This window comes from Thermobia domestica, chromosome 8 (genome assembly GCF_964235325.1).
Source record: "Thermobia domestica chromosome 8, izTheDome1.hap1.1, whole genome shotgun sequence".
Lineage (NCBI taxonomy): Eukaryota > Metazoa > Arthropoda > Insecta > Zygentoma > Lepismatidae > Thermobia > Thermobia domestica.
In genome coordinates this window covers 241,780,066-241,793,411 of record NC_137461.1, presented here as the reverse complement: position 1 = coordinate 241,793,411, position 13,346 = coordinate 241,780,066, and positions in this window count along the sequence as shown.

The following is a 13,346-nucleotide window of genomic DNA, read 5'->3' as shown; positions in this document are numbered from 1 at the left end:
AAGAAGAAGAAAATGTTACACGGTGCAGAGTTGGGTAAATCCGATGGAAAGTTAGTAGTATAATTTTTTTCACAGTCTTTACAGCAAGTCTCTACACAGCCTTTACAGTAATCCTCCCATGTTCTCTTCGTGGTACAAAATCCTATGCCGATTGACGGGTATCCTGAACGGACATTATTTTCAACCGATGTTCTGTCACTTTTAACATGCTCTTACGTTTGACCATGGCCTAAAGCATCTTTTCCAAATGTTGACTTCAACATTTCATGTGTTTCTGAAGCAGATTTTCTAGCTTTACCTAGTTTCATAAATTTCGTCACCTTCAATTTCGCTGTTACTCAGCGCATAACTGGGGGAAGATACGCTTAAAAACTAAATGCGACTTCCTAGGACAAAGCCGCTTAGGGCACTGACTCTCAAAGGATGTACGAGGAATTGCTTGGTGGTGTTTAATCATTCTAGCTTAAACTTCACGAGCTGCAAAACTATTCTGAAAACTTTTCAGTACTCCGTTATATACGGTACACTTTAGAAAGAAAGAAAAAAAAATTGAGAGATTAAATGACATTAGAAATACGCACTACCAACTCCAAAAAGCTTTTTGAAAAATAAGTAATAATAAAATGATAAGGAAAATTCAGTTAACATAGCGAAACACTAATTCAGTTCAATCTTCTAAGCTTTATTTTATGCATGTTTCCGTATTATTTATCAAACGTAGGAAGAAACACATTTATTATGATGTAGGTATTGACCCTAAAGAACTACATGGTAGTTACAAAATTTTCCATTTAAAAAAAGCAGTCTTGTAACATGTTTTGTATTTTTTTCATATTATTTACATTTTTAATGCAAACGGTTACCAAGTTTCAAAAGAATTGTGTATATTTGTTAAGTTGTACTCATTTTTTTTTTTCTTGGTTTTCTGTCTAAGATAAAACTTAGCAGTTTTGGTTGAAAAATGATTTATTGTATCAGTATTAGGAATGTGGAAAATAAATTAAAAATAAGTGCAATATGATCTTACAACAATAAAACATTAGTGTTAAATTCATTAATAATAAAACGAATCAGCCATAAATCGTATTATAATATATTCATTATCAGTAAAACAGTAAGTCTGCGTCTAATGGAATAATACATATATATATTTGTTTTCTTCTGATTCCTGTTCTGTGTGAATCAGTTTAAGCACAAATACTTGCCACTTAATTTTCAAGTTTGAATTTAGAATGTGAAATGAATCAGCATTTAATTTCATTTGATATTCATTTACATGCTCCTTACTAGAATCAATATATTTCTTGCTTGTATGCATACCGAAGTCGTAAGGAAATGAACTTTAGAACACTAACTCCTCTACTATGATTGACAGAGTTGATGTACCATATTCCGCTCAAGGGAGTAAAACTTTCAAATTTGAATATTTCATAGTTTTGTGTTGAAACGTAACGGATATGGTGGAGGCGGATTGTCCTGCGAAGAACGTTTTTCTTTGTAGTTTTAAGGACTTTACGAGGACCAGGGTATTCAAAGTTCATTTTCCTGCGAATTCGAGTTCTGAATCACCGTGTATATATGTGTATTGTATTAAGTGAATCTTGATTCTTCAAAACTTCTAGTTTATGTAATTGGGGCAATTCTTAGTATCCAAATTAGAATTATATCTTACAGTCTGGTTGTACACCTGACAGCATCTTCAGATAGAGAAAAATAGGATGGGAAAAGAATGGATTACAAAATTGAATACTTCGAGTTCTTCTCAATTTCCTTACCCGTTATTTGCCATCTTATTTCCTCTCTCTGAAGATGGTGTCAGATGTACACTGAAACTGTAAGATGAAAAATAATTCTAATTTGGACACATCATCAATATGTGTCTTCCGTGTTCAGTTACTTGGAATAACTGTTATTTAGTAACATCCACATTTTATAAAATACGTGTAAAAATATTAAGAAAGAAATGTAAATCAAAAGTATGTGGTATATTTTCATTGCATTGATTAAAAGATTTATATACTTTCATAACTGCATTATTGTAAAGTTCCTTTTTTGGTATTACTGTGCTGCATTTCTAATTTTTCTGTAATGTATACTTGATTAAAGGAAAATAAAAGTAGTTGTTATAAATGCTGTGTAATTTCTGATCTACATTGCATACCACCTCAGTTCCATTGTTATAGAAACAACACTGCATGGTTACGATAGCTATAAACACACCACCTTGATTCTGCTTCATATCAAACTTCACAGAAGATAAGACAAAAGTATTATTAGAAACATTTCCATTATTCATTTAAAGAAGTATTGAAATGGTTACTGGAACTGTTTCTAATAATACCTTTGTCTTATCTTCTGTGAAGTTTAATATGAAGCAGAATCAAGGTGGTGTGTTTATGCGTGTTGTTTCTATAACAATTCCGAAATTGTTCCACACACTATGCTAGATTGTTCTGTCAACAATCTAGCATGGTAACAGCAAACATACTTTATCTTCAATATTACAATACGGCATGGCTACCATAGCAATATAATATGGTTATAGTACCTATGCAGGTTGTTCCATCTACCATCTTACATGGCTGCTTCAACAAGACGTTCTTGTTCACATAGCCATACCGTATTGTAGATATAGTCATATCATATTGCAACTACAGCAATATAGTATGGTTACATCAAGTATAAAATTTGGTGCACCTACCCTGCTATATGGTTGTCTCAATAAGACAGTATTGTTAAAATAGCCATAGGGTATTGTAGGTACTGTAATTTAGTCTTGCAAATACAACAATATATAATGGTTACAATGACTATACGGTATGGTTGTCCACCTGTTGTCCAACCATCTAGTATCTTTGCAATACCTATACGGTATAGTATTCGAACGAATATGGTATTGTAGGCAGAGCTATAAAGGTATAGTTGGGATGTAGCTGTATTGTAATCTGCATGGTAATATTGACTATTAACTCCGATTATAGTTAAATTTACAATACAGAAATATGATACTATTGCACATATGTATGGTAACAATAACCCGGATTTAATAGCCATACCTGTATGCTATTACTGGCCATAAGCATAGCTGTCCCTATATAAGCAATACTATTCTGGTATTATTAACCATTTAATGGTTATGCCAACTATACCATTTTTTAGGGTGTGGCATGCTTAAAGAGACGAATGAAGAGAGCACAGTCATTTTTAAATATGGATAGCTTACGGTATTCAGAATTAAGTTTTTTCATTGTCTTGCGACAAAGAGCAAGGTTCTTTCGTTTAATTGGTTCAAACAGTGATTTACTGCACAGCTGCAACCGTTCCTGTTTAAAACTGTTATACTGATCTCTTGCAAGAGTTTGAGCAATGTATACCGACTTAACTGAATCATCGGGCATTATAGAATTAGTCGCAACACTAAAAAGTTCATTACCTTCTTGAATAAAAGGATTGTTGCCATTCTCTGAGAACACACGTACCAGTTCTGTGACATCATTTGTAAATCGCATATTAGCACCAGATGATTCTTCGTGGCGTATTCTGAGATCATCATTATCAGAGATCAATCCACACTCTTCCTCAAAACCCGATACAAGGTTGGCAATTACAGATCCGGACACCATCCATTTTAGCAACGCACTTGAGTTGTCGAGAATTCCAATTGCACCACCTTGAGACTTCACCGTCTTGTTGCACTGTTCGTGCATTTGATCATGTCCCATACAAGAATGTGGTGGACTTGTTTTAGAACTTACAAAAGCTCCACGGACAAATTCCTCATAAATGGCAGGATGTCTAACCCTAAGTTCCTGAAAAAGATTTGACGAACACTGACATCCATCTCGCGTGGTGAGTATGGTCAAGAGCGATCATCCAAAGGCACATTTGAGATAGTGAACTTACATACTGTTCAAAATCTGCTATTCACACATTGTGTAGGAAGTTTAAGAGCAGCAATTCCAACTGTAATACTGTGTACCAGTATTTAAACTGAACCGATTCACTTTGTCGAATATCAATCCATTCTTCAAATGATAGATGTTTGTCAGAACCAGAAGCCACATAATCTACGTACGCTTTCCTTAGTATAATGTACAATACTGCTGATGTTACCTCGTGAGCATATCTAGCTCGCTTAACGTAAGAACCATGCACACATTGATCGGCCTTTCCAGAAGTTGTTACGCCTGCCTCAACCAAAAGATCCGTCCATCCACTTCCAGTTAACCACGTGCCCAAAATTTCCAGAGACGCCATCTCGATATGCAAAGGGCCCATCATAACTATAATTAAGTCTTCTCCATACAAATTGGACAGCATCCATTGTACTTGCTTTGCCATCGCATAAACAGGCTGATCACACGTAATGACAGGTACTTGAGATAGATTCAATGAAGATAAAGTTCTCTTGATTATATCAAAGCAATACCGAATCATTGCAGGCGAATTTATGGAATCTGGAAGTAACGGAAGAAAAACACATTGACTTTTAGATGGAACCTTACCACGATATTCACAAGTATAAAAAGCTGTCCATGTCATGTTTGGCGTATTTCCAGGACTTTCTGTTGCAACTGCTTGGATGTGTTCCAGACACTCGCTTGACAACAGCTTAATTTGCTGAGGCAGTTCTTCGCGTACATGATTACTTAGTTCGAACGGGAAGTGAATTTGACTTCACCAACTCGGAATGCTGATCGAGTAGATGGTCCCGCTTGAGAGTTTTTATTTTCTTGCTTTCGTTTGGTAGCAACAGCTCGCGCTATCGCACATCACAAACGCTGTTGTACCCCTAGTTGCTTAACCTCCACTTTCTAGAATCTAATCCATTCTAATATTGGACATGTTATCGCTTGCTAGGATCACGCCAGTAACAATGCACATAAACCACACTTTTAGACCTTCTCATACAGATTGCGAGAAAGTTATTCAGTAGTTGAGTAGGAATTTTTATATATTCTGGTAGCTAAACAACAAAGATTCTTGTGATATATAAATTTTCTCTCAACTCTGTTTCTGTTAAACAAAAACTTTATCAACTTTACCTGAATATCAGCATACATCCCAATGAACAGCAGAAAGACCGGCTGGTTATTTAAAGTTCCACCTTCAAGCTTCTTTCACACATATATAATATTAAAAGGCTTTCTTGATTATAAAATATAATTTGATTTTTCAAGACAACAACTCGTTTGTCAAATATAAATAGATTTCTCCAGTTACGGCGCAAAGTTGCTATCATTACAACCATATTTTCAGCTGGGAGTCACTGTAGCCAGCCACTGCAATTATCTACAAACATCTACTGGCACCTAGCCGCGCTTAATTTCTCACTGCTGCCTAAACATTTGAAACTGTATACTGGGAGGAAACACTTACAAGCCTTTGTTATGTTTCCCTCGGTGTCAGATACAACCACTGGGTTGGTCACTTTTGTATTCATTTTTTGCTCACAAAATGATAAAGTAAAGTGTGATGGCTGCAGGCGTTTATTCAATACTAACATGAACGGAAACCAGTGGTGTAGCGCATCACTTTAAATGCACATAGCTCCGAGACTATTGATCTCATATACATTAAAAGGGTATTAACGTAAAGCTTAAGGTTTTGCTAAACGATTTACAAGAGCGTTATTGCGATATCTTTTAAACCAAAGCTTCCAGATGGATAAAACCATAAACAAACGCCATAGGTTTTTTTTGTATTTAATGAATTTTGGGCCTCTCGTGCGGCCCTGGATGATGTGCAATTAAGACAATATAGAATTTAAATTAAAGGCTTGTTATTTCTCTTGCATTTGAGTATTACTTTGTTTCTGTAGGTCAAGCCGTTTTCACGTAATGGCTATTCCAGTGATAACATACCGTTCTCCAGTGCTCCAGATGTTCCAGCGCCTGGAATTCCAGGAAATTGGCGTCGAATTTTTGGGGTCTACATCAGAATTTATTTGTTACTATATTAGTAGACTCTGCGCAAAATTTTATGTTCTTATCACAATATGCATGATTCTTATGAAGTTTTCCTCTAATCCACTCCACTATTAAGATCTCATTTCGAATAGTGCAGCTGTTCATCAATAAAAATGTAATACAAAAAATCCTTGATCGACCCAAGTGAAAACCATTTTCAAAAATTAAATTTAAAAATTTAAATCGTTTTCTTCTTCTCAGTCAATTTTATAAATTCAAAATAGAAAATGAAAATATTATAGAAATTACCACACTTTCCTTTTTTGAAGCACAACTTTGGAAAGTATTTCGGAATCGTGTCAACATATTTTAATAAGGAGTATATATACCGTCTACTTAATGTGAGGAGGTCGTGAACGACTCTGTTTTGGTCAAACTTATATTTTGAACCTCTCCCTTCTATAGAGTTCATGTTTTAAAGATAGTGCGGAGGTTAAGTGGACAATTCTATAAGAATTGTACACTTCTGGAAGGAGAGGTGAAATTTTCAGGAACACTTGTTTACACCTAGCAGAAGAAATCTACATGTAGAGCCCAAAGTTTTTGGCAGCCATGTTGGAAAAATGGCCGCCATCTTGAAAAATAGGGTTATTCTTCGGATTATCCATTTTTGGTAGCTACTGCTTCAACAACACTCATTAGAATTTCATGGTTAATACGTCATTCTGTTCAGAATAAAACAAGCTTTTAAATGCAACATGGCGCATGTCCGTATGACGTACAAGGAAAGGGAAGTTTGGAGGAATTCGGGAATTTTTCTTTAAAAAATATCCTATTTGGAAGTTTGAGCCACCTAGAGCAGCCCCAGGTGAGAGTACAAGATAATAATGTATCCTGAAATAATACAAAGGGGTTGTGGTAATCTCGTTGCCAAATAACGTTGGAGTATCCTATATAATGACATGGGATAAAAATACACTAATAGAAAATTTACACTAATAGAGAAAATTGTGATCCTAAAAAATTTGGATAAATTTATATTTCAACGAATTTCACTACTAGTGTGTCATTTTCTTTAAAATGATACAATTTCTCAACTGCAATACTTTCCATGCCCCGGTTAGTTAAGAGAAAAGGGAAAGTTTGGGGAAGTTGGGAGATATAGACCTATCTAAAAACCCTTCTCAAAAAGTTTTGGCTCTTTAGTGCGGTCCCGGATGACAGTACGCGACCTTAATGCACTCTGAATAATAAAATGGGTTATTGGTAATGTTTCTGCCAAATATTATTCCAATATCTTGTATAGTAAAGTAGTGAAAAATAATTTTCCAATCCTCTTAATTATACAATTGTATCGTGGCGGACAGAAGTCTTTGATCTGGTAATGGCGACTACTTTGAAACAAACCCAGAGTATGAGAATTAAATCTGCCATATCTGTAGTTTGGTGTGCAGAAGTTACAAACTCGTGAACCAAAAGCTTAAGAACAACTCAAATTATTAATATAAACTATGCCAAAGATCATCGACTTACATCATAAAAGAAATACGAAAGAAGTTTTGAAACGAAGAAATATAATGTAAAACTTTGTAAGCGAAGCAAAGAAATCTAACGTAGACACACTAAAGACGAGTCACTTACTGCATAGTGATCATGGTTCAGTGATAACTTTTCTTGAATAAATACCGGTATATAAAAAAAAGTGGTCAAGGAGCTCGACCAGTAGTCTGGAGGTACTCATATCGAACCTACGTCGGTCAAAAATTTTTATTTTTTTACTTTAGGATTTTTGGTGCCGATTGATCGGTGATGGCACACGTTTCATTATTTTCATATTTTGAATACTCGGATGTTTCAAAGCTTGAACTATTAAATCTTCAGGAATAATAATAATAATAACTAGCATCAATTACAAGCTTCGCTGGGTTAAATTAAGAAACACTAGTAATCTGTTCCGTTAGTCAGTCACTTTTTACTGTACCTAAATTGCTCTTTGATATCGGTCATTTTCGATTATTTTTATGTATCCCCATCCCTCCCCATCTTGCGGGGCACGGCATCGGAAATGTCATTGTTCATCTCAGCGATCCTGAAAACTATGAATTCGACACTAATTTCGATCATTTTTATATCTTCCCCATCCCGCAAGTTGCGGGGCTGAGTTTTTATTTAAACGGGATCAGAAGTGTCACTGTTCATCTCAGTGATCCGAGAAACTATGGATTCGACACTAATATATTTCATTTTCGATCATTTTTAAATGTCTCTCCCCTCCCCCATCTTTTAGTTACCCCATCACAGTGATATGACAAAAAAACATCTCAGGTCCGAACTTCGTCTAGGTTGAAAATTTGATCAAGATTTGTTGGGTGGTTCAAGAACTCCCGCCGGGTATCGAACCAAAGGCGCGTACCCAAACCGCTTAGTCACGAATAAGTTCATATAAAAACATCTTCGTGTGCAGTATTGTACTGTATCGGATAGAAACATGCTCATTACACCAAAGTGATTAAAAACGCCTGGAAACTTTCGAAGTGCCGACGTTGAGAAGAATGAAGGGATTAGCTGCGTCCTGAGCAAAACGAATGAAAGAGTGTTAGAAATGGTGGAGGAAGAAAAGAATAATTGTAGATGTTATTAACGAGAGGAAGAGTTGGGACATTGGCTAAGAAGGATCTGTATCTGAGGGAGGATAAAGGGTATAGTAAGAGGAAAGACAGAGAGGGGGCTAAGGAGGCTACGATTGGTGGACGGTATCAAAACAGAAAAACTGTATTGAAGACGAAGAGATTAGTTGAAAAACGTGGAGCATAGAAGCTTTTAAGTTTTGCCCCCACCCAGTGGCGGATCCAGGGGGCGATCGGGGCAATCGCCACCCTTCCCAGAAGAGGAAACTTTCTTATTTTATATATATATATAAATAAAAACCCATCACAGAATTTGAAGTTCTTAAATGTAGCTCTAAGTAGCAGTATGACAACCCACCGCCCCCCCAGAAGTTGGTCCTGGATCCGCCCCTGCCACCACCTAAGCTTGTTCCTCCAAACTTCCATTGACTCTGATGTAGATGGAAACTGTAATGATATCAGTTGAGATTATCTTGAATAAGGTTGTACTCTTATTGTATTTTGCTTTGGTTTTACACTTAAGGTTTTAGTTCCATCAAAATAGCAATTAAATATTTTTTTACGAGATATGATAGTTTTTCGAGTAATGGAAATTACACTTTTAACAAGCAAATCAACATATTAATAATTATAGTTCCATATTATAATTGTTACCTACATAAATAAAAAAAATACCCGTTAGCAAAACTGCTCTTGCCAATAAAATATTTGCATATTAGTAACAGAAAATTGTCATAAATATATACAAATTTTGTTCTACCTAAATGTACAAGACTAGACTCACGATTAAGGACCATAGAAATTTATATCTCATTGTGTCTTATACAATTAATACAGACAATTTAGACTATATCTACTGGGAGGAGGTCTGACTTCAGACGTAGAAATACAATTTACCTTTTACTATTAGTTATCAAATGTCTGGAGGTAATCCAAGTGACATATGAGAATTAGCTGATTATTTGAAGCTATGTGTAACTTCTAAATAGCAAACGAAATAAGTACAAAGAAAGCTATCGCGTTCCATGCACCATCTTTGTAGCAGGAACGAAGTTTCAGTCTATGTTGGAATATTGTTACCTATAATTAAATCATTTTAGAATTTTTGTTTGTCTGATTTTTGAGAAAATTGTCAGAAAAGAATTCATTTTAAGAGTAAACTAATATTTCTCTCCTTTTTGCTCTCAGAAAAAAAAAAAATAGTTACACCCAGTAGCCGAAGTGAGACGGAATGTGGTGGTGTGCTATACCACCTCTGGTTTTTCAGTAAGGAAGGCATACCGCCTCTGGCTTTTCAATGATCAAAGCATGCCGTTATTCGAGAGTAGATGGAGCTCCCTCGTGGCTAAGTAGTTAGCGTACGCGCCTTTGGCGTGAAAAACCCGGGTTCGATTTGTGAGGTGCAGGTAGCTATAGAGGTAATCTATGCATACCAAAGTAACACCACCACAATAAAGATAAATAATATACGGTGGAGTGGCTAGGGATATTCAAATTATAATGTAAATTACTGAAAAATGCAAATTAAATGCTTTTGCATAAGTAAATCCCTGTTTGGAGCGATACTGGTGACCTCCGTCTGAAGCCGCCACTGCCACACTTGATAGTCGGTAGAGCAAATAACAAAAAAATACAAACAAACAAAAATCTCAGGATTTTCTGACAACAGTTATGGTCTTGCAGCTACTTATAAAGAGTTTCAGACGGTAATAAAGTTATATAAAAAAAATAAATTACAAAACAAACAGGTAGCAAACTGTTAATCACTCTTTATACTCATAACTGTGTCTTTTGTTCGTTGGGCGTACTTCTCCCTGGGCCCCATTCAGGGAGGTGGTCAGATGTACAAGAGTAAGGGAAATGTTTCCTTGACTCTCACTCCTGAAAATAAAAACATAGGGATTAGCATTTGGGTACTCACCATGCAGGAAAACAGACACTCTCGCTATACTTTTGGAAGATGGAGATTTATTCCGTCTCATAGAACCATAGATGTTGGCACGCAACACTCAACACTTTCATATTTACAATGCACTTTATACGAATTTCCTTTAAATGGTGCACCACTCTCAATATTTGGAATTTACACACAATTTCACACTGAAAGATATAGGATATGAATATATATATATTGACATTAGAGGTCTGTCTGACCTCTTAATAAATCTGCCAAGCAGATACACAAACACAATTGACTCCTCATGATAATAAGTTCAGTGTCTCTGACTGTTCTTTTCAGAGAGGAGGATAAAAAGGAAAAAAAATACAAAATTTATATGTAAATTTTCATAATTATATATATATATATATACGTTGCTGTGTCCTGGTGACTCGATTTTCCTTATTGTCCGCTTACTGGTAGTCTATATAAAATAGGGGCTGACACATGTCCATGATGAATCACACAAAAAGGTAGTTTCCCACATTACCATTCCACTGAACAGGAAATGTTCTTGACGAGCAGACCAACTGGATGGTCAACTATGGTGATGTACTGACCTAAAGACTGTCAGTTTTAGTAGCAATACTAAAATGTCTTGCTAGTATCCTTGCTTTAAAAAATTCAAGGATGGCACTGCCGAATAGCTTGACAGGCCTTGTAGTCTCAACTAGAGAGGGGACAACGACTTTTCTATTCCATAACAGGAATAACGATTAGTGCCACAGCACTGTTACTAAACTTTGTCTGCAGAATATCTGCTGCTTGGACATGTAATGAGGTCATAGCCAAAACTAGCTATGGTTTCAGAAAATCTTGTCGAAGATTGATTATTTAACAAACGCTAACATGGCGTGATTTACACGTTTCTGGAAATTCACTGTTCTGCAGCACTGAGTGTATTCAGTATAAAATTAATAGTTATAAGCACTGTCAACAATCGGTGCCCGATACATGTCTGTACATGTATATAATACACAGAACTCCATGGGAAGCGGTCCTTCACACTGTTCTGGGTGAATACTTCTCTCAATTCTCGAGAAGTTTGAAAACTTCACCCACGCTAGTTCTGAAGTAAACTCTCTCGTGTCTAAGAAACAACTCGTCCCAACTAAGAACATGAACGGGTTATTAAACTGCACAAATTCCAGGAAAATAGTCGACTCGCTCTTCTCAGAATTCGATGACAAAAGGTTTGATGCCTCTGGCAAATATCGTGGGCGGTCTCTTCCTCTAGCCACACCGAAAACTAGCTTGTGCCTGCAAAACTAACAGACACCTCTTGGTAGGTGCTGCCATCACTTTTGAGAGCGGCCGGTTCAAAAGCTTCTGCTCAGTGTTTACCCAATAATATTCATAATAATAAGATAATCATTAACATTATTATCTCATTATCTTATTATTTTATTATCTATTAATTATTATGCTAATTAATAAGCAATAAATTTGACCACAAATTACCAGATATTTAAATATTGATATGCAAATGTGCACTCATCTGCATTTTGATATGCAGATGAAGGTGAAGGCACTCGGCCATCTACATATCCCCCCTTTGATTCTAGGTGCTGTATTTACTAGTACAGGACGTAGATCAACAGGGTGCACATTTTATGTTCCTGAAAACAATTCAAGATAATTCAAAAATCACACTATATAAAAAAAACCAATGAAAACAACATTACAAGCAAGATAATCAAAATAACTAAATACACAGAATTCAGGTAGCTCTACATAACTTAACCTGAATACAAAGTTCCCAATATAAACACAATACACAAATACACTAGAAATAAACACTGTATCACTACACTATGTACACTAGCATGTCATAATCAGGTGTTTGATGCTTCAGGTGTGATTTCTTGTCGTGTCTCCGTTGTACCAGTACCACCATTGTTTGCTTCTTCTCTAGCTACATACTTCTTTAGCAAGAAAGCGTTTCTGGTCATTTTGACCTCATCCGTTGCAGGATCCGCTAGTGTGTACATGCTTTTGCCCGTGGTTGCAACGATTTTCCACGGACCAGAAAATAGGAGAAGGAGTTTCTTTGAAACACCTGATAGAGCATCCGACTTTGGGAAAACTCTAGATAATACAAGGTCGATCACATTGTACACTACTGTACGGTGTGACTTGTCAAAATTTCTTTTCCGTGCAGCAGCATTTTTCTTGTGACTTCTCCTAGCTATGTCAATATAGTACGTCATGGCGCTGATCCACTTCTGGGATTTCAAAAAGCCTTGCTATGTCTCTAGACATAGACTGGCCAAAATGGCATTCATAGGCTGACACGCCAGTGGTCAGGTGTTTCGCAGAATTCAAACACTTCTCTATTTTCTCCAAGTGTTTGGGCCACAATCTTTGGTTGTCATGACACAATTTACGCAGTAAACGTACGGTTGCCTTAACTGCGACCTCTGCCATTTTTCCCTGGGGATAATATGGCGTGGAAGTTTTGTGCCTGATACCAAGTTCTGCTAACTCTTTTCTCCAGCGCTCAGACTGGAAAGGTGACCCTCTGTCTGTCAAGACGAGTTCCACACTAGGATTGACTTTCAAATATTCTTTCAACTTTCTTATTGCGGTGGTAGTGTTGGCTTTTCTACATGCATACAATCCCACAAGTTTCGAGAATGCATCATAGAAAATGAGAACATAATGGACTCCCCAATTCCTTTCGTTATTGGCCCAAGTCAATCTGTGCATACCAGGTATCCTGGCTTCTCTACGACGACGGGATTCAGTGGTCCCGGACGATAACAGTGGGGAGGGTTGCTCTTTTGACACAATTCGCAGGAAGCACAGTATTTCCTCACGCTTGCTCTCATTTTCGGCCATACGAAAAATTCAGTCAGAAGTGGGAGTAAC